This window comes from Argiope bruennichi, chromosome 9, assembly GCF_947563725.1.
Source record: "Argiope bruennichi chromosome 9, qqArgBrue1.1, whole genome shotgun sequence".
Lineage (NCBI taxonomy): Eukaryota > Metazoa > Arthropoda > Arachnida > Araneae > Araneidae > Argiope > Argiope bruennichi.
In genome coordinates this window covers 79,769,975-79,794,826 of record NC_079159.1, presented here as the reverse complement: position 1 = coordinate 79,794,826, position 24,852 = coordinate 79,769,975, and the positions used below count along the sequence as shown (strand labels likewise).

The window sequence follows — 24,852 nt, the reverse complement described above, 5'->3', positions numbered from 1 at the left end:
TACTTTTGTTACTTCATTGTCATAATGCAAGAAAGGTCAAAATCATGAGATCAAGATTCAAAAAGTCAATAGAATTTTCGACACCGTTATCAACCACAAGAGTTAATACTTGGACTAAAACTGGACTTCAGTATCATGCATATGTTTCTTTTCCTGTACCAATGTTTAAAAGAAAGATAATTTTTTTAAAAAAACTGAAGTTGTGAAAGTACATTCACACACAAATAAGTGGTCCAGAACCCCATTAAATGTCACAGCACAAGTCTGACAACTGCTGGACTTCGTTGCCGAACATTTATCCAGAACCATTATTTAGAATCAATAAAAAATGACTTTAAAGTCTGATCACGTGATAATAGGCATGTAGGCAAGAAATGTGTTCTTCATTCAGTGATACCTTCACTTTTTAAAATATAATCTAATTCAAAGGTTTACTTCTTCAATTTTCAGAAAAAAAATTATGAAAAGGCCGTTCCTTAACCCAAACTTTGGGAACCAATGATTTAGCTCAACCCATTTTTGATTTATTGTATTCACAGACAGACAGACATACTGCCTTATTTTCCAAATATAGTCTTTTTGGTAACAGAACTTCATTGAAACTTCATGATCAAAATTTTCCAACCTTCACAATTCTCATTCACTCATATATCATATAATAGAAAATATGAAGGCCGATGAAATCCTTGAACAAAACAAAGCTTTAAGACAACTATGAAACGTAGCAATTAATAATATTACGCATCTGCCTTTACATTGACCATAAAAGCTTGAAGATAATTATTAGAAATCACGGTAGGCAGTTTATGTGCGGCCACGAAACATCGTAAGCAGTTCGTGACTCGTATCAACTGGTTTAAAACATGAACGGAGTTACTTTAAACTTAACACTCATTTCAGAACATAAGGAAGTAAATTAATCATTTTATGCGAGAATTTACGATCCTTGAGTCAACCATGAATTATTAACCGAAATGCATTTAATGCCTCTGTGCTGATGCTAAGTATTAGTTAAGGAGCATTCTGAGTCTGAAAAGTAGTGAATATAAACTTTCGGAATGAGGAATAAATCTCGACTAGTTTATACTTGTTTGGTTTTAATTATAGTTTTGAGTATATGAAACTTTTAAAAGAGAGATGATTGCATCTTGTTAATTATATGCATGTGCAGATGTATAAGTGTATTAGAGAAAGAGAAATTTAATATATCTGGATTTTTTTTATATATATAAAAGATTTTATTCTCTCGCATAAGAATTATATAAATAGAAAATATTTGAATCATCAAAAATTCGTAATCGATATTTGGAATGATAATCATTTAGACTTCTCTGAGAAAAAATGAATATTTTTGGTGTCTAAAAGTCTCTTTGGGAACACGACTTCAATTTTTCTGATTTTTCTTTCCAGCGAAACACAGATGTGGATATGTTTCCCCAGAAAGTTCCTGGAAGGCAACATTTTATACATCCGAATTGAACCAGACTTCTACCTAATTACTAAAAGCTGAAATAGACATCGAAGTGCTATCATACAATATCCTTTTGGCAAACAAAATATATATCGTATCCCTTCGTTCACGATTCATGAACTTAGCTAAATGTTTTGGTATAAAACATTTAATGGGATTAGAGCCACCATATTATTTTGAAGGCTGAAAACAATTTCGCAATATTAAGCAATATTTTATACCATGAATATATATTGTACAGCATTGCACAATGTTCTATAGTAGTTTTAGGTAATTAAAATGTTGAAATAAAGCTAATATTACTAATGCATGGATTGGCATCAAAATCTCTTTTTGAAGATCAGAATCCGAGACCCATCTTAACGTACATGAGATCTCGGTGCACGATAAGACTGTATTCTTGCATATGAACTACTCTAATACAATCAAGTCCCATAACATCAAAATACTAATGAAAACGTAAATGTTCAGTTCATCTACCTTCTGATTTCCGTGATACAGTATAACTTCACTTTCTTCTTGAACAGAGTCCTTGTTTCCAAACATAGAAGAAAATAACGCGATTAAATGTTTAACGAAACAATGAAACAAATTTCGGTTTCATACGGAAGCATTGGAAATACTGTTGCAAGATGTATTTAAAAGCATGCTTAAAATGTTAATTAAATCTGAATAAAAGAATTTTACAGTATTGCTATCATTATTATTAAGCTTATTAAAACGGTGTAAAAATCACTTTTGCCTGGAAATGTTTTCAGAAGCTACCGTAATAAAGCATAGAAATTTGGCTTAACTTTTAATCAATAAAAATTCTAATAAGAAAGCTTTAAAAAATCGCTTCAAAGTGTATAACCGGGGTCGTAGTAACCTTATGTTAGGATCTCGGCTTCGGAACAGGAGGGTTTGAAATTCGAGACCTGATACCGTCGAAGAACTATCGTGTATGAGGGCCTGGTGCATGCTATATCCGTCGAGGCCAAACGTCCTCCCGCTGGTGTGGCATGGAAGTTTGGAGAAGGGGCGCTAGCTTAGGTGTCGTTCTCGTCATCTGACCGCGGTTCAAAATTATGAGGTCCATGTCAAAATATTCCTAGTGTTGCTATAAAACGGGACGTCAATATAACTGAACTAAACTAAACCAAAGTACATTCGCGCCAAATTTGATAATTCTAGTTAAATCAGATATTCTTGTACAGAGTAGGGACAGATAGGCAGACATGCATTCTTCTATATTATTAGCAGCGATTAAATGATAATTTATTGAAAGTTGAAGTGCAGTCAACCCTCCTATAACGCGGTACTCTCAGAATACCGCGGAACTGAAATTGCGACAGCCCTCCTATAATGCGGTACTCTAACAGCGCGGTTTCCGTTCAACAACGTCCCATCAGTTCTTTCCTTGCACCCAATGAATGGTTTTAACTGGATATGTTTATATGAACATTCAAGCTTATCTCTTAGCCGTTTACGACATCGGTTTTAGTCGTCTCAGAGCTCTTTCACAGTACGTCTCGTTGGTGACCAATTCTTTCTAAAATTTTGTCTGCACCATCCATTCGTTTAGCTTTTTGCTGCTTAATTTGTGGTTTATAATTGGACAACATTACACAATATTGTAAGTAATATTCTTCAATTGTTCTAATATAATAATAATAAAGTAATTATTAACCCTAGATTTGCATCGTGTCAAACACAAAAGAAACAAGAAAAGGATTAAAAAGAAAGTTTATATCGCTTGTCTTTTTTATTTATTGGTCTAAATATAACGCAGTACGAATGATGCGATTTGTACTAATTCTGAGTTTCTCATAGCGCGGTTTCCATACAACGCGCTACGAATTAGCCTGGTTTGTACGGTTAAATCCGATTTCTTATAGAGCTGTTTCCATATAACGCGGTACGCACTCACCGCGTTATAGGAGGGTTGACTGTATCAAATCCAAAATAAGATATGCATCTTATTAAGAATTAAATTCTTCAAAATCAAAGAATTAAGCAGCACATTCATCTAATAAATTTAGCCATTTTTCATTCTTTTAAGATTAGATAACATTAACGATCATATCACGCGAAGTTTAAAAATTACACATCGGTAGGTAAATAAATTTATTACTCTAAATCTTTCTGTATAGGAAAATACTTTCTCTAGAAAACCTTATAATGATTCCTACACACGGTCTTGATTTTCCAGTTATGAGTAAGCGGGATTTTACAGCTCTCTCATTCATTTACTTTTACAGCTTCCTGTACCAAGAGAATTTTGAGAAACTTGCACCATCAGATATTTCCTGTAAAGTCATAAATTTTAATAAACTCGCTTCTATGTTCTGATAGATGACCACCATTATTTGATCACGTGCTTGTAATATAACCAGACGTTTCATTCTATAGATAATATTGATTTATATGAAGTACAAGTTTATTCAGTTTGCAATTTTTCATCATCAAGAGGTGTTAAAGAACTCAAAGCATTCTGAATTAAGGTATTTTGTATTTGAAAATGCATTCAGGGATTTTTAAGTTCAAGCTAAAAATATACAAATGTTATTCGCAAATTTTTTTTTAACATTGCCCATTTTTATCCAAAATAACTTTTTAAAAGTATCATTTAAAGCATCACGCAAATATTTTCTAGAAAACTTAACATAATAAAACAATGCTTGTAAAATACTATATTTAAAATTTTTTTTTACCTTTGAAAATATATTCAGGAATTTTGAAGTTGAAGCTAAAAACATACAAACGTTTTTCTTAAATTTTTTAGATAGTACTCGTTTAATCCAAAACGATAGAAAAAATATTAATGGATTAAGCAATAAAAATAAAATTTAATGGATCAAGCAAATATTACTTTCCATGAAACTTAAATAAATGAATGTAAAATTCCATATTTAATAGTTTTTTTTTTCATTAAATAATCTCATAAAATTATTTTAATTATTAATTTTAATAATTTTTGTATTTGAAATATCCATTTAGGAATTTTGAAGTTCAAACTAAAAATATAGAAACTTTATTCATAAATTTTTTTATACAGTACTCATTCAATTCAAAATGATAGAAATAGATTAAACAAATTTTACTTTCCATGGACCATTTTAAAAATTGCTAGTAAAATATTATATTTGATAGCTTTCATAAAAACTAGAAAAAAAAACTGTACGGAAGTTATATTATTAAAAATGCTATTTTTAAGTTTGAATACAATGTAAAAATCATCTTTGTGAGATAATATTTTCGGATGATATTAATGTAAAATATTATCAATTTTCTTAATTTTTAATTAATTTATATTTTAACTAATTTTAAGACTTTGGTAAGTTGACAGTGACTTTCTTCCTGCCTCTACGAACATGTGCACAAAATTTCATCATCATACAAATCAATTTCAATTGATTTGTATAACATATGCACAAACTTTCATCCTAAATTTATCTTCTAAAATTGGGTGTCATTTACAGGGAAACTTGAGAAACCAATTAAGCATTATTTGCTGCAACCATCAAAAAATGTAGACACACCAAGAAAGAAAAACAGCTTCACCAAACTCAATATACATTGCGCTAAAACCGCCCACATATGCGAAGAAAGCTTCTCACCCCTCATCATTTGCCTCCCACCCTGAAAGTAATTAACTGATTCATCAGGCCACCGTCCAGTCCTGGTTCCTCCGCATTATTTGCCTGGAAAGGAAGAAGTTGATGTTATCTGTCCCCCTTCCATGCATTGTCAGCCATACGCACAACCTGCTTCGATCTCCTCAACCGTTCGCTCATCTTTGACTTCTCTGCAGCGAATTGTTCACTGGAGCTTCAAAACTGCCAGATTAAATGGGCTGAGGGACGCTTTTTGTTTGTGGATCGAATGTTGAGAGTGGCACAGGAAACGATCGAGACTCGACAGTATTCTGGAGAAATATAGAGTTCGACATTTTATTTCTTCTTTTCCTTGTATGAGAAGGTGAAAGCATTGTGTTCGTGAAAAAATTTGACTTCGAGATTAGATGAAACTCTTTCTTCCTGAATCTGCCCCCACCAAAAAGTAAAATAAAATAAAGAAATAAAGAAACGAAATTGATTTACTGATCCAATTAAGAAGAAATTAGAAACTTAAATCCATAAACATCGTAGCATGACAATGTTTAATTTGTCTGTTTCGTTCTTGTCTAGTATCAGTCGAAGCTGTCTGTACAGATGTTTTACAAAACGCAATTCACAAAAAGGATGCCAGCTTAAAAGAATGAACGAGTTAATAAAATTTAAAGTATGCTTCAGAATTAAGACCTCATTTTTTCTTTTTAAATCGGAACGATAACATTAGTAAAAGCACGTGAGTAAAAGGTTTGATGAAATAACAAAATTGATTTGAATTTCATTCAATCTAACTCATTCTTACGGACAAGTTGTGTTTAAAATTAATGTTGAAAAATATACTTAAATGTGAGAAAAACTTGCAGAAGTGAATATCATGTTGCTGATATGCTATTTTTTTATTTTTAAGTTTTGTAAAAGTGGTATGTGGGCACTGTTATGCTTAGAATTATTGAAATACTAGCCACCTTTAATGACCAGTTGGCTCGTGTGGATTAAAAATTTCTTAAAGTGTTTAATTGCTTCCACATCAAAATATTTTTTAACTTTATTTTGATAGATATATAACTCGCACTATTTCAAAAGCCTTACACTGTACTTTGCATTTCTCTAATTTTCTGTCTGCATCTTTATGAAATTATATCATAGGAAAGAAAAGAAAAGTTATAAAAGAACAACCACAAAAAAAAGTACACCTTAAAAAATTTTCACTATTACCCGATTTTGGACCTTCATTTTAAGTATAACAAAGTATCAAAAAGTTTGTGAAAAGCATGCTTTATATTCAACTCGGAAAAAAGATGGAACATCATATTTTAATCTCAATAATGAGAAAAAAATCAGTATGAAATATTAGCAGCAATAGTTCAAACGATTTGTGTTTTACTTCAATAATGAAATCTATTATTGTAAAACAAATTTAAAATATTTTATAAAAATTATAAAAAAATTTTTTTTTAAATTATACTGCAAAAAATTTGATATCACTGAAAAATAAATTTTGGTATTTTAAGATATTGTAAATTTTTTTAAGTAATATTTTCGAAAGTTAAAATGGGAAAACATCAACATTTCGTCTGATTTTTATTCTTTAAAATTTTAATAATAAATTTTAAAAAATTGCATTGAGGTGCGCATTCCCACATTTTAATACCAACATATCCACGCCAATGAAAGATTTGGAAAAAAAATTAGCTGATTTCCGTTCAAGAATTAAAAAAAAAAAAGATTGTTAAAAATAATTGCGATTAAAATTAATTATGAAAAATTTATTAAAATAATAATTATTTTAATAAATTGGTGTCGTTAAACGTAATTTTTAGATTTTTAAGATGGCGCCAAAAAGATTTGCGTGATAAAATGTTCCTGCATTATGAAAGAAAAACTTTACAATTTTGATTAATTTTTAATAAATTATTTTCTAATTGAAAATTTGAAAAATATTACTTTAGTTAGCATTTACTATTTAAAAAAAGAGCGTTGCATTCTTCACAGTAAAATATATTATGCAAGCTATAGTAAGTACGCAACTTAATAGTTATATTAAAAAGCTACAAAAATACTCCCATATGATTAGATGAGCGAACGATCTCTAATATAAATATAATTCAATAATCGACGCATAAAAATTCAATCACATTACTGATGTATATTGATTCCGAATTTATTATTAATTATTGAATTTTGTATTAATTATTGAAGTACAATATACATAGTACAATGGGAATAAATGGAAAAATTTATATAAATATCATACACCAAAATCCACATATTAAGATTTTTGCATTTTCGTGTTCACTTAGCACGAATAGATAAATCAATAAGCCACCAAATAGGATATGGTCCAGATTTTGATACAGATAAAAAAAAATTCAAACTAAATTATAAGGAAATTTTTAATGCATTTTTCAATGCATTTTGAGCTATCGTGCTCAGATTCACACAAATATAATTTCCTTGGATTAATTATTATAAAAAAAAAGTTAAAGATATTAGAAAGAAGAAAAATTTTAAAACATTTAAAAACTAAATACCAAACTACATTCTATCATGTTTTTAATGTTCTGAAACAAAAATTCTCAGTTTTTTTTATTACTTATGCTGGCTTAGTGCGCAAACGATTTATAAAAATCTCGAAGTCAATATTTTTTGTTGGCGATTGCAATATTTTCTCTTTTTATATTTCATATAAAGGAAAGTAAGAAAACTACTTTTTATTTTCTTCTAGAGCTTTCTTTTCTCAATTACTTTTTGTTTTATTTTGTTTTCTAACATTTACTTCCCGAAATGCATCTTAACAAGAATTAAGGAAGTTTAAGACGTGACTCGGTTTGGAATAACAAAAGCTGAGTTTCATAAAATAATGAAGTGTACCAAACATTAACACCGAGACCTAAAAAAAGTATCATTAATTGAACAAAGAATAAATTTACACAAAAATGCTTGAGATATTAAAAATATTATAAACATATCAGATAAAAGTTCAATCTAAAGAATGCTGAAATTCGATTCCGGAAATGCCGAAATCCGCGCTTTTAAGGAAAGGTATCATGTCTAAGGTTTCTAATAAGCATTGTCTTTTATTTCAATGCCAGAAAGAGATAATACGTTTTTTATATATCCGTATCCTTTTCAAATAAGCAAAAAGGAAAATGATGTTCCAGAACTAAATTTTTTTAATAAAATTTGACATTATTATTGAAATTAATGGCCACACCGGATGCAATCTTTCACGATCAAAAAACACAAATTGCTCTGATCTGGCAGCTATCCAAACGAGAAGTGTTCCTATTTTTACTCTGGCACGCCGGGTGAAGATATTAACTTTAATTAGTCTACATAAATCATTTGACTTGTATTAATGAATACTCTCTCTAGCATGCGATGTTTACACGAAAAAAAGAGTACGCGAAAGACATAAAACACACTATTCGCATTTTTACTAAAGTAAATATTTTTTTACGTCGAAACACTACCGTCTACTTCGATGAAAAAGCGACTTTTCTATTGCAAATACTGTTATTGTAATAGAAAAAACAGAAAGGAAAGGAAAATATTAGTCTCACTTTGAAATGGCAGAGAAAAAGGATAGGTGTTTTATACACACCCATTTAACAGGAAAAATTCTCTGACGAACATGATTCTTTCATGTACATGATTTGTTGAAATATAAAAGCCAAAAATATCCATTTATGATCATAAACTGATATATAAATGTCTATAGTTTTTTTTTGATCAGTTGATTCCTAATTTATTCATAAAAAGTAAAGGACTTTCATTTTCAAACTATAAACAAGGCTTTATTTAAATGGTATTATCAATAAAATAAACAGAAGCATCCAAATTCTATAGCAAAAGAGTCAAAAACTTAAAAAAAAATATGGTGATAACAATAGAAAAAAAATGAAAAAATGTCCAGGACTTAGCCCGATTTGGAATTAAAAGAAAATGACCCATTTCCTTTTAAGGAAATAGTTCATAGAAAAGAAAAAAAAAGATAAATTTGATCATTTTTTTAAAAAAAATATTTACATCACAGAATGATCCTTTTCAGATTTTTACTATGTGAACTAAATAGTCACTATATTTTAACAAATAATTTATCTTTCAAAATATCTCTTATGCGTAAAGTTATGTGTAAAGATATTTTGTCTTCCTTTACAGGAAGACAAAAATATCCTTACACATAAAAATGAATTGAAAATAATTTGTCAAAGTTATGACCTCTTGGCTTTTTTGATTTCATAAACACAGTACGTATATTTTTAAATTTAGAGAAAACTGAACAGCATTATTCTGAATACATTATAGTTTATATTTCAATATATTTTCACCACACGATACGCCACCAGTTGTTATCAAAGTTTACATTCACATACAAACATTCTCTTGATAGTATGTTGATTTGATTTTAACATATTTTTCCAACCTTTCTTATTTTTAATTTCCGACTGTATTTTTTTCTGTCCGTTTTCGATGATAAATAGCAATAATAAATAAATTTATTTATTATTGCTACAGAGGTATTTAAAAACTTTGAGCATGATTTCTGCATCCACGGATTTTTTTCTTGTTATTAGTGAATTCACTTCAGAAATATTTAAAACAATATTTATCTTTTTAGAGATATTTATTTCAAGTTTTCTTTGCATATGCAAGTTGATGGTTTTTTCTTCTTTCCCAACTAATAATGTTACTTGTTTTGCATTTAGAAAATTGATACCATACTTTTCGCAACTTTTTAAATCATTGAACAGAAATATTTCTCTTCGGAAAGAGCAAAATTAATTCAATCCACACCTTGCTTATATGTGACATTTTGAAAGAAGAATTAATTTAAAAGAGATCATGGGAAATTTCTCATTTCAAATAATAAGCTCTTGCTAGAAATTTTTATTCAAAATATTTGCTTTTTTAAAAATCTATTTTTATCAGAATCTTTTTAAGACGTGTAAATACCGGACGTTACTTAAAAAAAAATCAAATCTAGAATCTAAAATTTTAAAATATGAATTACTTATTTATAAACATAGGAAGAAACAACCAAGGACATCTAATTCAAATAAGGGCACTTTTTTTTTTCTACGCGGTATGAAGATTCTAGTTATTCATAGTTCTAGATTCTAGTTTCACTTTTTTTCAATATTATTATTATTAGTTATATAATCAATTTAAAAAGAAAACGAAAAAATTACAATATTTTTCCTTATTATGAAATCTGGGGCTATTATTATAAATAGTTGCAATACGGAACTTGACTCACTTTAGCTCAAGTTAGAAAATAAACAAAAGGCATGAGAAATTCAGCCTTCACAGTAAGTAATAAATGTGAAAACAGATCATCAAAGGGAAAATCCAGCATCACGCTTAAATTTAGATAAATACGAAAAGGAAGTGCTTACAACACGCACTCACAGCTGTATTACGAAATTCAAGGCAGTAACGAACAATACCAGAACTTTTGTTTCTCAAAAACAAAAGATAATCATTCATAGTTACGAATGGGAAAGCTGATTCTGCATATCACTCGTGAAGAAATATAAAAATCAGTTCATTTTATTATTTCCATTTTTCAGATGAGATATTGCTTTGAAAATCAATACTGAAAGAAAGGAAGAATTATGTAAATAGCATAGCATAATTGAGTGGATCTTATTTTAGCTCATGAAAACAAGTTTTTGCTCTTTGTGTGGCTATTTATCATATTGCAGCTTCTTTTCTGATACTTCTGATAAAAAAACTAAAGCAATTTCTTTTTATGTGGAGTCATGCAATTTATTTTCTATCAAATACAATTTTATAGTTTGCTGGGGAAAAAAATATGAAGAATTTGAGTATTAAATTTCGACATATATCAATCAGGTTCTTGAATTCACTCGCAACAGTTCAGAAGATAATTTGGACCAGCTTGGAATTAAAGAGTAAATAATAGATTTTACGGGAAAAAAATTGTTCACTCATTTTTATCATTATTTTTATACAAAACCTATCATTTAACGTTATCATATAACGATCAATAAGAAATTTAAAGAATCCAATCAATCTATAGTAATGATTATAATACTAAACCATAAGTATAGAAAATTTATAAATGTAAACACAATTTTGACTTTTGTAATCTCAAATATTTTATAAATGGCATTTGTTAAAAAGATAATACAAAAGCTTATTCGCTTTTTGTATTATTTTATTTATTTCAGATTTGTAAATATGAAATTTCTTAACCGATTTTTAATCGTTTTTTGACGATTTAGAATATTGAACTTTTGTTCACCGAGATGGCAATACTTTATTTCAATAAGCTAGAGTTAAATTTTAGTTTCAATACATTAGTTAAATGTAATTAAATTAAATCGATAATCTATTATTAATATCCAATATTAATAATTTAATATCCAATATTAATAATTTAATATCCAATATTAATAATTTAATATCCAAATTAAATTAAATCGATTAATTAAATTTAATTTCGATATCATATGAAGGGCGCCACCTAGTAGTAAATTTGAGAAACATTAATTTTAAAGTTACATAATATTTATGATAATAAATTATAAATTATGGACAAAAATTTTTAAATAATATAGATAAAACTAATTTCTATTCTTTAGCATGCTAATAAAATGGTTTTATAAAACCTAATAATTGAGTCTTTTAAAGCTGTTTTCATTAAATTTATCAATTTTGTTTTGTGAATGTGAAAAATTTCCAGTTTTTATTATTATAAAGGGTTAAAGAACTAATCGCACTCCATTTTAACTTCCGGTACTCTGCTTTGTTTTTTGGCGATGAAAATAAGCACTTAAATCTGTTTTACAGCTCGAGTTTGTTTTAAAAATGCCAACACACACACACACAAATGGCAAAATTACTTATTTTTTTACTGCTTATCTTTCGCTCTTTTGCATATACTTTGTGAATGTAATAAATTAAAATGATTGAAAAAAGCTAGCTTTTGCTTCACAATGTAATAAATAGAAATAAACTGAATTAATACTTACAACTTCAGTGTTTTTCTAAAGTAATTATAAAAAGTAATTTAGATTTTTTTTTTGAAATCTCATTGCATTTAAAAACATTAAAGATTACGGATAACCGGAATTTCTATTTAAACTTTATTTTGTTATTTTGAAGCTTTCAAGAGATTACTATTACATAACTGATTTTTATGCCATTTTAAAATTCAAAATACCATCTGTCCAAACATGCCGGTTTCATTAGCCAAGCTATTTCTTTGTCTCTCAAAAAATTTGTAAAAATTAAAATTTAATCGAAGTTACGATAACATGCTTAAGAAATAAATCTTTTGAATAATTTCACTAGTTGGAGTACTAGTTCAGATGAATAAATAAAATAAAACCAAAAATAAACAAAATTCGAAATATATATAAAAAAAATTATATTTCGAAAAATAAATAATTTTCGCAATATTATGCTGTTTAAATATTGCTGCCGCAAATTTCAAATTATCATGCTGAACATTATTATTATTCTTTGTCACTGTTAACATTGTTTGCCTTAATTAATTTAAGTCATTAACCAGTTTGAAACAATCTGTTAATTTTGAACCAAAATATTATTGTCTTATCGATCAGAAATTTAAATGTGAAACATGACTTAATCAACCATGCCAGAATTGTCACCATGTAACTCCGGGAATATTGTGTCATTATTCGATTAATTGACTGTGTTTACTCAGCAAACTGGCCTTTCCAGATGACCAGAAGACTGATAATTCATACTGAAAATTGCCTTTGTAGTGGTTGCCAGTACATTTCAGGATAAATGCTACAAACAATGTTTTATTATATTTTCTAATTGCTACATTTATTTATGAACAATATATCTGTGACAATTAAATACTGAAAAGACAAAATTCTTTGAAGAAATTGATTGTATTTTGTCATTAAATATTGCATACAATGATGTATGCATTGAAAATTGTAAACATATTCAAAGTAATAAATTTTAAAACTGATCATTTAATATCAACACTAATATAAACGAATTTCTTTTTCCATAAAAAATTAATTGAGCAAAATTTTCGAACACTTTAACTGGTATATTGTAATATTTTTAAAAAAACTCAGTAAAACAAGTAAAAATAAATTATGGAATTAAATTAATTCAAAGCTAATGGATACAGTAAATATTTTATTTATATACAGATTCAAATTAATAATAAATATTAATATATTTAATATTAAATATTATATACTCAAGCATCACATGATGGAACAAATTTTTGATATTTAATAATTTTAGTAAATAATTTATAATTAAATATTAAAATAATATTAATATTTAATTATATTTAATATCATTAATACTATTTAATATAAAATTACACATACAACTTAAAATTATTACTTTTAAATTCTTGATTCTAATTTAATTGTTAAATAATTTTAATAAGCGAATAAGAACTTTGTACATAAATAACAATCGAACAAGAAAATCTAAAAATAAACAATATAATTGAAATCTAACTTGTTCAAAGCTTACTTTAAGTATGAGAAAATGTTATTGCTTTTTATTATTGAATACAATAGACAACAGTAATAATGAATTAAGGTCTTAAGATCTTACTAATTACTTGTCTTTAAAGTCGAATGAATTAAGGTCTTTAACAAATACATTTATGATCATTAAGTAAAGAAGATAAAAACTTTTTATATTAACGAAAAACAATTCGAAAATGAGAATTCTAAATATATAGCAATTTCGAGTTTTGATTTACAACGAAGCACAATGAATCTAAATTCTAGATTATATTTTATTATTAGAAAGTTCAAACGGATTGAAAAAAAAATCGAATTTCAGAATTCAAGTTAACCAAATTTGTAATTATAAAACTGAGAAATTTCGTAAGCAATATCTGAAAGACCAATAGACAACAGAAAAAAAGATTTCATTTCGAAGATTACACTTTTTAATAAGTTTCTGATTCGAATGTTTTAAAACCATTTAATAAAACTTACCCATGTAGAATAATTTGAAAACGGATCAAGGGATGTTTGTTCACACTAGAGATGATTAATTCTTAGTTCGAAACGGGACAGTGAACACGGAAATATCTAGTTGATTTACTCCCCGAGAAATAATGAAGAGCTCAGCAACAATCATTACAAAAGCGATAAATGGCGGATACAATCGTTTGCACACTAGCTGCTGCCAAAACAGATTTGCAAATTACGATTTCAGTGAATCCTAGAAAATTTAAATGCTTTTTCACCATTTTAAAGTCTAATTGGTCATAAATGAAGAAGGATTTAAAAATGAGCATAAACTGACATCGATAATCATATTTCTTTCACGCACTGTTTCCTATTATTTTGCCATTGGTGTCGATAATGACTGGAATTAAACTTTTCATGGAACTAAAATGGACAAATATTTTATATGAAGCACACAAAGTAGAATATATATATATATATATACACAAAGTGGATTATTTTGGATATATATATATATATATATATATATATATATATATATATATATATATATGCACACACACACAAAGTGAATTATGTTGCAAATTATATATATATTATATATATACACACACACACAAAGTGAATTATGTTGCAAATTATATATATATTATATATATACAAAGTGGATTATGGAGCAAATTATATATTTATTATGTATACACAAAGTGCATTATGTTGCATATATAAATACACACACACACGAAGTGGATTATGTCACATATATATATATATACACACACACACGAAGTGGATTATGTTGCATACATATACACACACACAAAGTGGATTATGTTATATATATATATATATATATATATATATATATATATATACACGCACAAAGTGAATTATGTTACATATATATATATATATATATATATATATATATATATATATACACGCACAAAGTGAATTATGTTACATATATATATATATACATACATACAAAGTGGATTATGTTGCAAATATATACGTTATGGTCAATGTGAATAATCGGTTATTATTAATAAAAACCGATTATTCACATTGTGCACATATACACACAAAAAATTATATGTTGCAAACATTAAAAAAAAATCGATCTTGAAGAATTTCATGAATCTGAATGTTCCAGACCTCCCTGTGCCTGAAAAATATAATTTTGGAATTTAGTCTGCTTGCCTGTGAACGAGATAACTCACGAAATTTGGTAGGTAGTCCTATTATTAGATCTGAAGATTTTCGTCAAAAATTGGGGAAAATCCATTAAAAGGAAATCTATCTATTCCTATCTATCTATATAACATGATAACTTAAAAACGCAAAGAGCTGTACAGATGAAATTTGTTTTAGAAATTTTTCGTTACAGTTCTCGATTTGTAATAAATTTTGTACAAAAATCTGTTAAAGAGGTGACCATTTATTGTTCTGTATAGACTCATGCATGAGAACGGGAAACGCAACTGTTTGGCGGGGATTAAAAAAATGCCGTCTTATGCCCAAAATTGTGGATCTGTGGCAGATTATAGATTCAATCGGTTGAAAGGAGATAAATGTATACTCAGATTTCTTCAGTACATTATGAAGCACAAAACGCGTCATAATGAATCAAGACAGGTTGAAGATGGGCGCAATGAAATGTACGTTTTGCCGTGAACTTTATGTTGGAACTCTCTCTGCATTACGTCCCTTTTGCTACTGTTCGATTCAGTATCCTGAGACTACCATTTTTTGACGACTCTATCTCACTAAGGGGTGAGGCCCGGAAGGATGAGAGCATTTCCGGAATTCTTCGTTATTCTTTGACTTTGATTTCTGCCCTATTAGATATTTTTTCGTTCTATTTTTTTCACGTGTATGTGAGTTTTGTTTCTGACCGTATTATTTTATTTTAGTTAGAAAGTTATTAATTTTATTTCCGAGTTTAATCCGAGTTTATTTTATTGTTAAATATAAACATCATCATTTGCTTTATACCGAGATCTAGTTCTATTTAAAATGTATTTTGAAACAAATTATTATTCGCATATTCATTAAATATAATCTATATAGGTTATGTTTATATTTCTTAAAAGCATGCATATCATAAATCATTTTAAATTTATGTAGAATGATAGAAAAAAAATAATGCTTATATAATATTGATCAAACGAGTTTCGAATTTGGAACCCTCCTATTTCATAGCAGAGACTTTCATACAGAACCCCCATGACCAAACCGTATTGCACATGTATGGATCTACGGATTCGAATCTTAGTTTTCACGGTTTTAATTATTATTGGTTCACGATTATCACGATTATTCCTTCAACAGATACAGATTATATCAAGATATACCACCATATACCAAGATATACCAGAGCATAACAATACCACGCAGATTCTTAAACAGATACGGATTCCTTCAACAGATACAGATCCACCATGGCCAAACCGTTTTGCATATGTATGGATCTACGGATTCGAATCTTAGTTTTCACGGTTTTAATTATTATTGGTTCATGATTATCACGATTATTCCTTCAACAGATACAGATTATACCAAGATATACCAGAGCATAACAATAACACGCAGATTCTTACACAAATACGGATTCCTTCAACAGATACAGATACACCATGGCCAAACGTATTGCACATTTATGGATCTACGGACTAGGATTTTAGTGATTATCCACCAGTATTAATACTAACTTTCTTAAAACCCATATATTAACTTTAACCGTATATATTAGCTATAACTGTAATATGTATCTGTGCATATATAAAAGCCAATATTGGCAATAGCTTTCAGCACCAATTCCTTCTTGTCGACATAAAATAAAAATCTTTTTTTTTCTTTTAATCCATAACCCTATCCATAATATCATTCGCCACATCCAAATATAAATGAAAACAGAAAGCAGAACATTCCTTCTAGTATTAAATGGAATAATACAAGAAAACGTTTTTTTTAATGAATATCAATTGTTACTAAACTATAATACTGTTCTATATATATTAGAAATTCTATTAATTTATTCTGTATTAAACAACAATAATTTATTTACTTTTGAGTGTAATATTAGACTCCTGACATCTATTAGATATCTGAATAAATGCCTTTATTTGTAACAAAATTTAGTGCATGGATGGAAGTTCTACAAAATTCAACAAATATTCAAATATAAAGATAGAAAAATTAAATGAAATTATCAATCAAAATATATTATCACTCCTTCATTTAAACTTACAAAGTATCAGCAAGTTTTATTTGATTCTAAAACTATTTTAATTGAAATAAAATCTAACAGATGAGACACTGGGACTTTATTTCTGCCAGAAAGTTTCTCTCAAATATTTACTCTAGAGAAACTGATTGAATCCACAAAATCGCCGCCAGCGATTGTTGAATTATTCTTTCCGAAATTCAGCTGCTAAGTTCAGTTTCGGAAAAATAAATTTACTTTGAAAATAAAACAGTATTTGATCGTTTGATATAGTTACTACTTTTGTTTCTGCGACTATCTGGAATATCAGCGAAAGAATTTTCTATGTTTCTGAACCGGTTGTTTTCATTTCTTTGAATATTTTCAGACAATTTTTTTGTCTCAAAATAATTTCAGACGATTTTTTTTTGTCTTTTTTCCCTTATCGGGAATTGAACATTTTGATGCAAGTGAGATTGTTTTTTCTAATTTATTATTTTTCTACTAACTGAAGTATAAAAATTAAAATATCATTCGAAATTTTCCTAATCTGTATTTGTTTGGAAATTTAAGAAAATAAAATTTTTAAACAATATAAAAAAAGGTTTTAATAAAATATAAAAGACGATCTGATTTGTTTAATGTAAAGCATAGAAAAATGAAATGTTCAAATCAAAATAACACATATTTAAACTAAAAGTCCAAATAGAAAACAACACTCAGCATTTTCGAAAATCCGAAATATATAGAATCCTAATTTTTTTTACATTAACCTCTTTTCAAGTAACTAAAAAGTAATACATACGTGAAATACAATACAATATTAAAAATATGATTCATTTTTGTTGGTAAATTTTCAGTAATATATGTTTTTGTACTTCAAACTTTATTTCTTTATTTCCAATAAGGTGTATTATTTTCCCTTTATTAAATATAATTATACAATTCATTATCTTTATATTCAAAATAATTCTCTTCTCATTTTATAATAGGGTGTCCCATAAGTTTCTTTCCTATTTCTAATATGAACTAAATACAATATTTGCTGTTTAAGATATTATTTATCTTGTTATATAAGAACCCTTTTGCTGCATTACCTTCTTTAATCTCTCAGGAAGTCTCATTATGCCTTCTTTCCAAAATTGTTGTGTTTTGGACAAGAAATAATCCTCGAGGTGCGCTTTTATTTCGCTGATGGATTTAAAGTGTTTATCGCGAAGAGAATTTTTTAAAAACAGAAAGATGTAATCAGATGGAGCGAGATCTGGAGAATATGTAGGATGCAGTAAAACATCCCAATCAAACTGTAAGAAATTTCCTCTTGCGACTAATTCAATATGTGGTCTCGCATTATCATGATGAAAAACCACACCTCGTCGGTTCATTAATTCTGGCCGTTTTTTGCTATGACTGTTTTCAGTTGATGATTGTATTTCATAGAATTTATTGTTTCACCTTGCGAAAGGAGCCCGTAGAAAATTACGCCTTTCCAATTCCACCAAATGGACAAAAGAACTTTTTTTTTTGGGGGGGGGGTTGTCCCGGCTTTGCGACAATTGAAGGCCTATTGTCCTTACATCAAGGGCGTTTTCCATGCACATTTTCGATTGAAATCCAAGTTTCGTCTCCAGTGTCAAGCCTTTTTAAAAATGCGATGAGAAAGAAACTTTTGGTACATCCTAATATCATGTAGGGGGATTTCTTAAAAGTAAAGTCCACTTACAACTTTAATAAGTAAGATAGGAGCCGCGAATTACAAGAAGCGGAGATTTACTGCTAAGACGTTAAGAGAAACAACAAATTCCAACTATTAAATTTTTTTAAAAATTTTATTTTCATGATTCTATACAGGAGAGAAGAACAACGTGGTACTAGACGGAAGTTGACCCGATATACAGTATTTTTTTCATTGATTATATGTAAAGTTTCCTTTTTGAAAATTAAATGCATATAAAACAGCATTAAATGCAGTTTAATGCAACATAAAAATTAAACGAATGTTAGAAACATGGTAATAGAATGAGACAACATAAAAACAGAAAGTTATTTCAAATTCATTTTGAAATTAATAGAAGTATCTACGTAGAAAAGTGGATTTTCGGTGAAAATAATTTAATACTCTTAATTTCCAAACAATTTTCTTTATAATGTAGTATGAATTTTGTTTCAACCTTAATTCTTTGGAAGTTACATTTTTTTGTTTTGACATTTGCATAACTTACATTTTAATAGTATTTTACATTTTCAAATTCAAAATTTAGGTAAACTTTTTTTAATGAAAAATATCAAATTAAAAACTAATCCATATTTTTATTAAAGTAAATGGTAGACATTATTTTTTGTAAAATCGTGTTTGTTTTGGAGAAAACATTTAAATACGAATAAAATACATATTAATATTTTTCAAACTTACCTATATATGAACTGGTCATTTAAATAAAATAAAACACGAATGCACTTTTAACATGTTATTCGAACTGGTAAACACAATAATTGCATTATTGCTATTGGATGCGAGCCGAATGTATTCGAATTCGAATAATGCCATATAACCCCATCTCACAAAATTTTGAAGTACCAGTAAGTTATCATCCTGTGTCAACAATGCAAGTACCACAAAAATTTACTAAATGGCGCTTTATGACACTGTCAGCATGAGAACAGATAGAAAAAGGCTCTAATAATCCATTCTATTTTTTGTTTTTGTTTGTTTGTGTGTGTGTGTAAAATTGCGTTTTTTCAGGAAAGGCACCTATACAGATAAACTTAAAAAAGAAAACCTTATCTAAATATAAAATTTCATCCACATCGTTAGAGCCGCTTCCGAGACACACGAAATAAATTTACATATATACAAGAATTGCTCGTTTAAAGTTATAAGACGGAATAAAATTCTGTCTGCAGTTTCTGAATTGCAGAATAAGCATATATATATTCATTCAAAAGTTTTACAATTGTTTTAATGTTTTACAAGGGAAGAAAAGTTGAAAGTATGTTATATATCAGTTCAACCTAAATATTAAAAGACTGGAGAGAAAGAAATATATATTATTTTGTTACTCAGGAACTAAATAATACATTTCTTAAACTATCTATAAAATTTTGAACAGTTTCATTTAATAAGCTTTTAAATTAGAAAGTTTTTGCTTTATACCTCTTTTAAGAAAGGAAGCTATATTTCTTCCGATTTTCATAACTTTTTAGTTTTTAATTGTTAAATCTTTCAAAATTTTTTCAATAATCAATTGCAAAATAAATAAATAAAAAATGCATATAAAATAAATTCAAAAATATTAAACATTTTTCAAAAACTTCATCCCGAATGTAGTCATATAACACAAACAGGAAACTTCTAAACCTGTTTCAAACCAGTATTTATTGAAATATTTAAAAGTTGTATTTATTTTTGAATTTTTAGAAACAGAACAGTGTTAAAAAAACCATTATTTAACTTTTGTTAATCAAAATCCATGCCAGATTTATATTTTTTGAAAACAACAGAAGCCCTATCGCAATTCAGTTGAATTACCAAAGAATCTTGTAAACATGTTGTATTATTATTTAAAAATCTCTTCGATCTAAATAATTATTCAATAATGAATCAAATTGCACAATGTGCTTTTCATCAAATTAATTATCCTTATAGTATACTTTACAAAGAAGCCAATAATATTCGTTAAAATTACTAGTGACTTTAAACATGTAGAATTACTTCGCTATTTAAATTTGCTGTCTACAGAAGCACGATTTAATGGCAAACGGGTGAAACGATCCATCTATGTAGCAAGGATCTCTGCGCGACATTTAATTAAATGTAGCATTTATTTCGGAAACCTGGTCCATTCGGGTATTTAGAGCTCCTTTCGGATGTTGCCTCGTTGTAATAATGTCTGATACTGGGATTAAGAAGCTGTTAATAAAACTTTACATGCAATGAAAATTAAATTTGCCGCCATTAAATGGAATTAGCGAGATTATACAATGACAGTCAGCAAACGAGAGTGAAATAAAATGGAAGCATTTTAGACAGCACTTTTTGCAACAATTGCTGAGACAATAAATTTTCTTTGCCATAAGTGTTACCTCGACTTTTTAATGATTATCTTCGTAAAGTCATATGTTAATGAAAAAAAATTGAAATATTATATCATTCAGATATTATTATTATTATAAACAATATTTGTGAAATTTCATGATTCTGATGATGTCGTGTCCGCATTACCACGGAAAGAGGGGTGCAGTAGCTTCTGAAGGTAAAGACCCCTGAGCACCCGAGGGCAAAAGTCTGACTTCTAGCTCACATGAAAATGACACTCACTTGCACAACTCCTTTTTACAAGGTGGGGTGGGGTGGGCTTATTCACACATCTCACAGACAGAGCAACCATGCCCGAACCAGGACTCGAACCCGGGACACCCAAATCTCGGGGAAGATACACTAGCCCTAGGCTAGGACGCCGGAAACATAAAAATAATTTCATAAATGAAAGTTCATAATGGAAATAATTTCATAAAGTGAAATTTCTTAAATGGAAACATTAAAGTGTTATAATATATGCTATAGAGCATCGTCAAATTTCAAAGCAAATTAGAACAGGAAAATTTTGAAATTTCTTCAATTTAGAAATACCATTTAAGTTAAGGAATTCTGATTTAATTCATGAATATTCCACTAATTCGTCAGATCTATGCAATCTAAGAAAATGTTTCTGAAACATATTCAAGAATTAATTATTAATAATAGATTACTTTTAGGTTTATAAACTTGAGCATTTCAGTGAGTAGCATCCCAGTTCACTATTTTATATGTAAAATATCTATAGGGCCTACTCATTTGTCGCTATTTATCAATATTTAATTTTATGAAATAAGAACATGTATTTTCTTTAGAGCATATATTCAAACTTTTCAAATTTTGTATAATGCAAATAAGAGTAAAAAATAAACGCATTATTATAAAAGCATCTTCCAATTAAAAATCAATATATTTTAAATATATATAAAATTAATATTTTTGTGTGGTATCAAAGAAAAATACGAAAATAATATTTTTCAATTATGTTTGTTAATGAAACCTTTAAATAAGAAAAAAAGTGCACTATATATTGTCGAAAAACAAGGTTACTAAGAGAAAAAAGTAAATATTATGTTTTTTTTTAATTGAAGAGAATTAATTTGATAAATGAGTCTATTTCACTGTAACCAGTAATCGCACAAAGGACTTTATTTTTAGTAATTTTCAAGCGCAAATCATGTTTAAATTGCATTTATATCCTGCCTTTATTCATTATTAATAACATAGCTAATAATCTAGTAATGCAGAGATATGATGTGCTGAAAAATTTTTTTTCCATGTTAAAAATATATTTATCTCCTCTTTTCAACTAAACATTAATTAACTAGCTAATTTGTAATTTTTCATGATATGTCTATCCTATTAAATTTATATAAAAGCTTATCTTTTCTAAAGCTGAAACATTATCGCACACAAAATTCAAAAATAGCACACTTATCATACTTTCATTTTTTGTATCTTGAGCATTCATTGAAATCTTTTGAGATAAAATTGTACCCCTAAAATAATGCAATGACCATTATTAAAATATATATTATAGATTGAGAAACTCAGTTTTAAAGATACGTCTGGAGAAGTTAACCGGGCAGCCGGTTTCTTAAGAAGAGAAAATAGAAAAAGGAGTATTAATAGTGCTGCTTCAAGTATATGATACGATCGATAGCTAACAATAGGGAGGCTGTTGGTGAAAAAGTTGGCGATTCTTTAAGGCAGAATAGAATGTAGACAATAAACTGAGTTAAGTTGCTACCTTTATAAGATGGAAGAAACTGTGGCGACTGAATTTCTGAGACAATTAATTTCCATTTATAAATGGCTGGATAGCATTGGTGTAGATAGACAAGAAAAAAGTCTACAAATGCTAACAGTAGTAATTAAAAGGCCAATTCGAGAGAAAATATTAATTTAAATGAATTGTTGCTCGATGCAATAACGCTGTGTATGACACAAAAAGACACTGGATTAAAAAATATATATATATAATATTTTTCACTTCTTGTTCACATTATCTCAAATGACACTAAAACTCATTTTTATTAAATTTCTTTAAAATATTTTGATTTATCACAATTTCATATAATGAAATACACTAGACAAACACAGATGGATTAATTAACTTGTTCGATATATATCCTTTTCAAAACAATAAAAATTTCGTAATACTGAGTTGAATAGAGGATCTTGATACTTGAACTATCAAGATCCCCTCTCGATCTCCATATCTTATCATCAAATATATGCCTGGACATCTTATCCATGGCGACTATAAGAAATGTGTGATTGTCAGAACTTCGATTGAATCTGGTTTTGAATCTGCAAGCTGTTACTAAACCCACCTTGGCTTCATAAATAACATGTTACTATTGAATGAACAATCAGCAATTTATAATATGAAATCATAGCAATTTGTAACTTATAAAGGCATTAACAAAAAGTGATCACATAAACGTAAACAATCAATATGAATAGGAAATAATCACTCATAATCAATAAGAATAGGAAAGGATTAAACAGTAATCAATATGAATAGGAAAGGACCAATCAGTAATCAATATGAATAGGAAAGGATCAATCAGTAATCAACATAATTTTGAAATAATCAATCAATTAATAATCAATATGAATATGAAAGGATCAATCAGTAATCAACATGAATATGAAATAATCAATATGAATATGAAAGGGCCAAGCAGTAATCAATATGAATATAAAAGGATCAACCAGTAATCACCATGAATATGTAATAATCAATCAATCAATAATCAATATGAATATGGCATAATCAACCAATCAGCCATAATCGACATGAATATGAAATAATCAATCAATCAATCATAATCAATATGAAATAATTAATATTATTTTTGAAATAATCAATCTTAATCATTACAAATATGATATAATCGACCAATCAACCCATCATAATCAATATGAATAAGAAATAATTAATAAATCAACTATAATAAGTATGAATATGAAATAATTCATCAATCATAATCAATACGAATATAATATAATCGATGAATCAATACATCATAATCAATACGAATATAATATAATCGATGAATCAATACATCATAATCAATACGAATATGATATAATCGATGAATCAATACATCATAATCAATACGAATATGATGTAATCGATGAATCAATACATCATAATCAATATGAATATGATGTAATCATTCAACGTAATTATAATAACCTTATTTAACAGGCATTAACAAAAAGTGACGAAGTATACGTAGAAATTTTAGCAGACATTTCAAGATGTGAGTGTGACGTTAGCAGACATTTTTAGATTACAAGACAAGACATTTTTATTGCTGTATTGCCACCACAATTTCAAAACAATATCTATAAATGCTGTATTGCATATGGTTATCATTTGGCATAAGCGTGACAAGCACTTTATTGAATCCGTGGCTTTACTTTAGAAATATTGCTTATACCTCATCTCTCTAAAAATACGATTGATAAAGTGTTACACTTTTAAGACAATGGTGAGCTCGCCAACCTCTGTTTTATTACTACGGTGAAAGGGA

General features: G+C 28.0%; 1 protein-coding gene across 1 annotated transcript in view; it reads right to left on the bottom strand.

The window, feature by feature from the left end:
* The window catches only part of LOC129984643 (uncharacterized), a 223,161-nt gene that overhangs the window by 181,404 nt on the left and 16,905 nt on the right, over window positions 1-24,852 (bottom strand). The gene's annotated exons all lie outside the window — the stretch shown is intronic.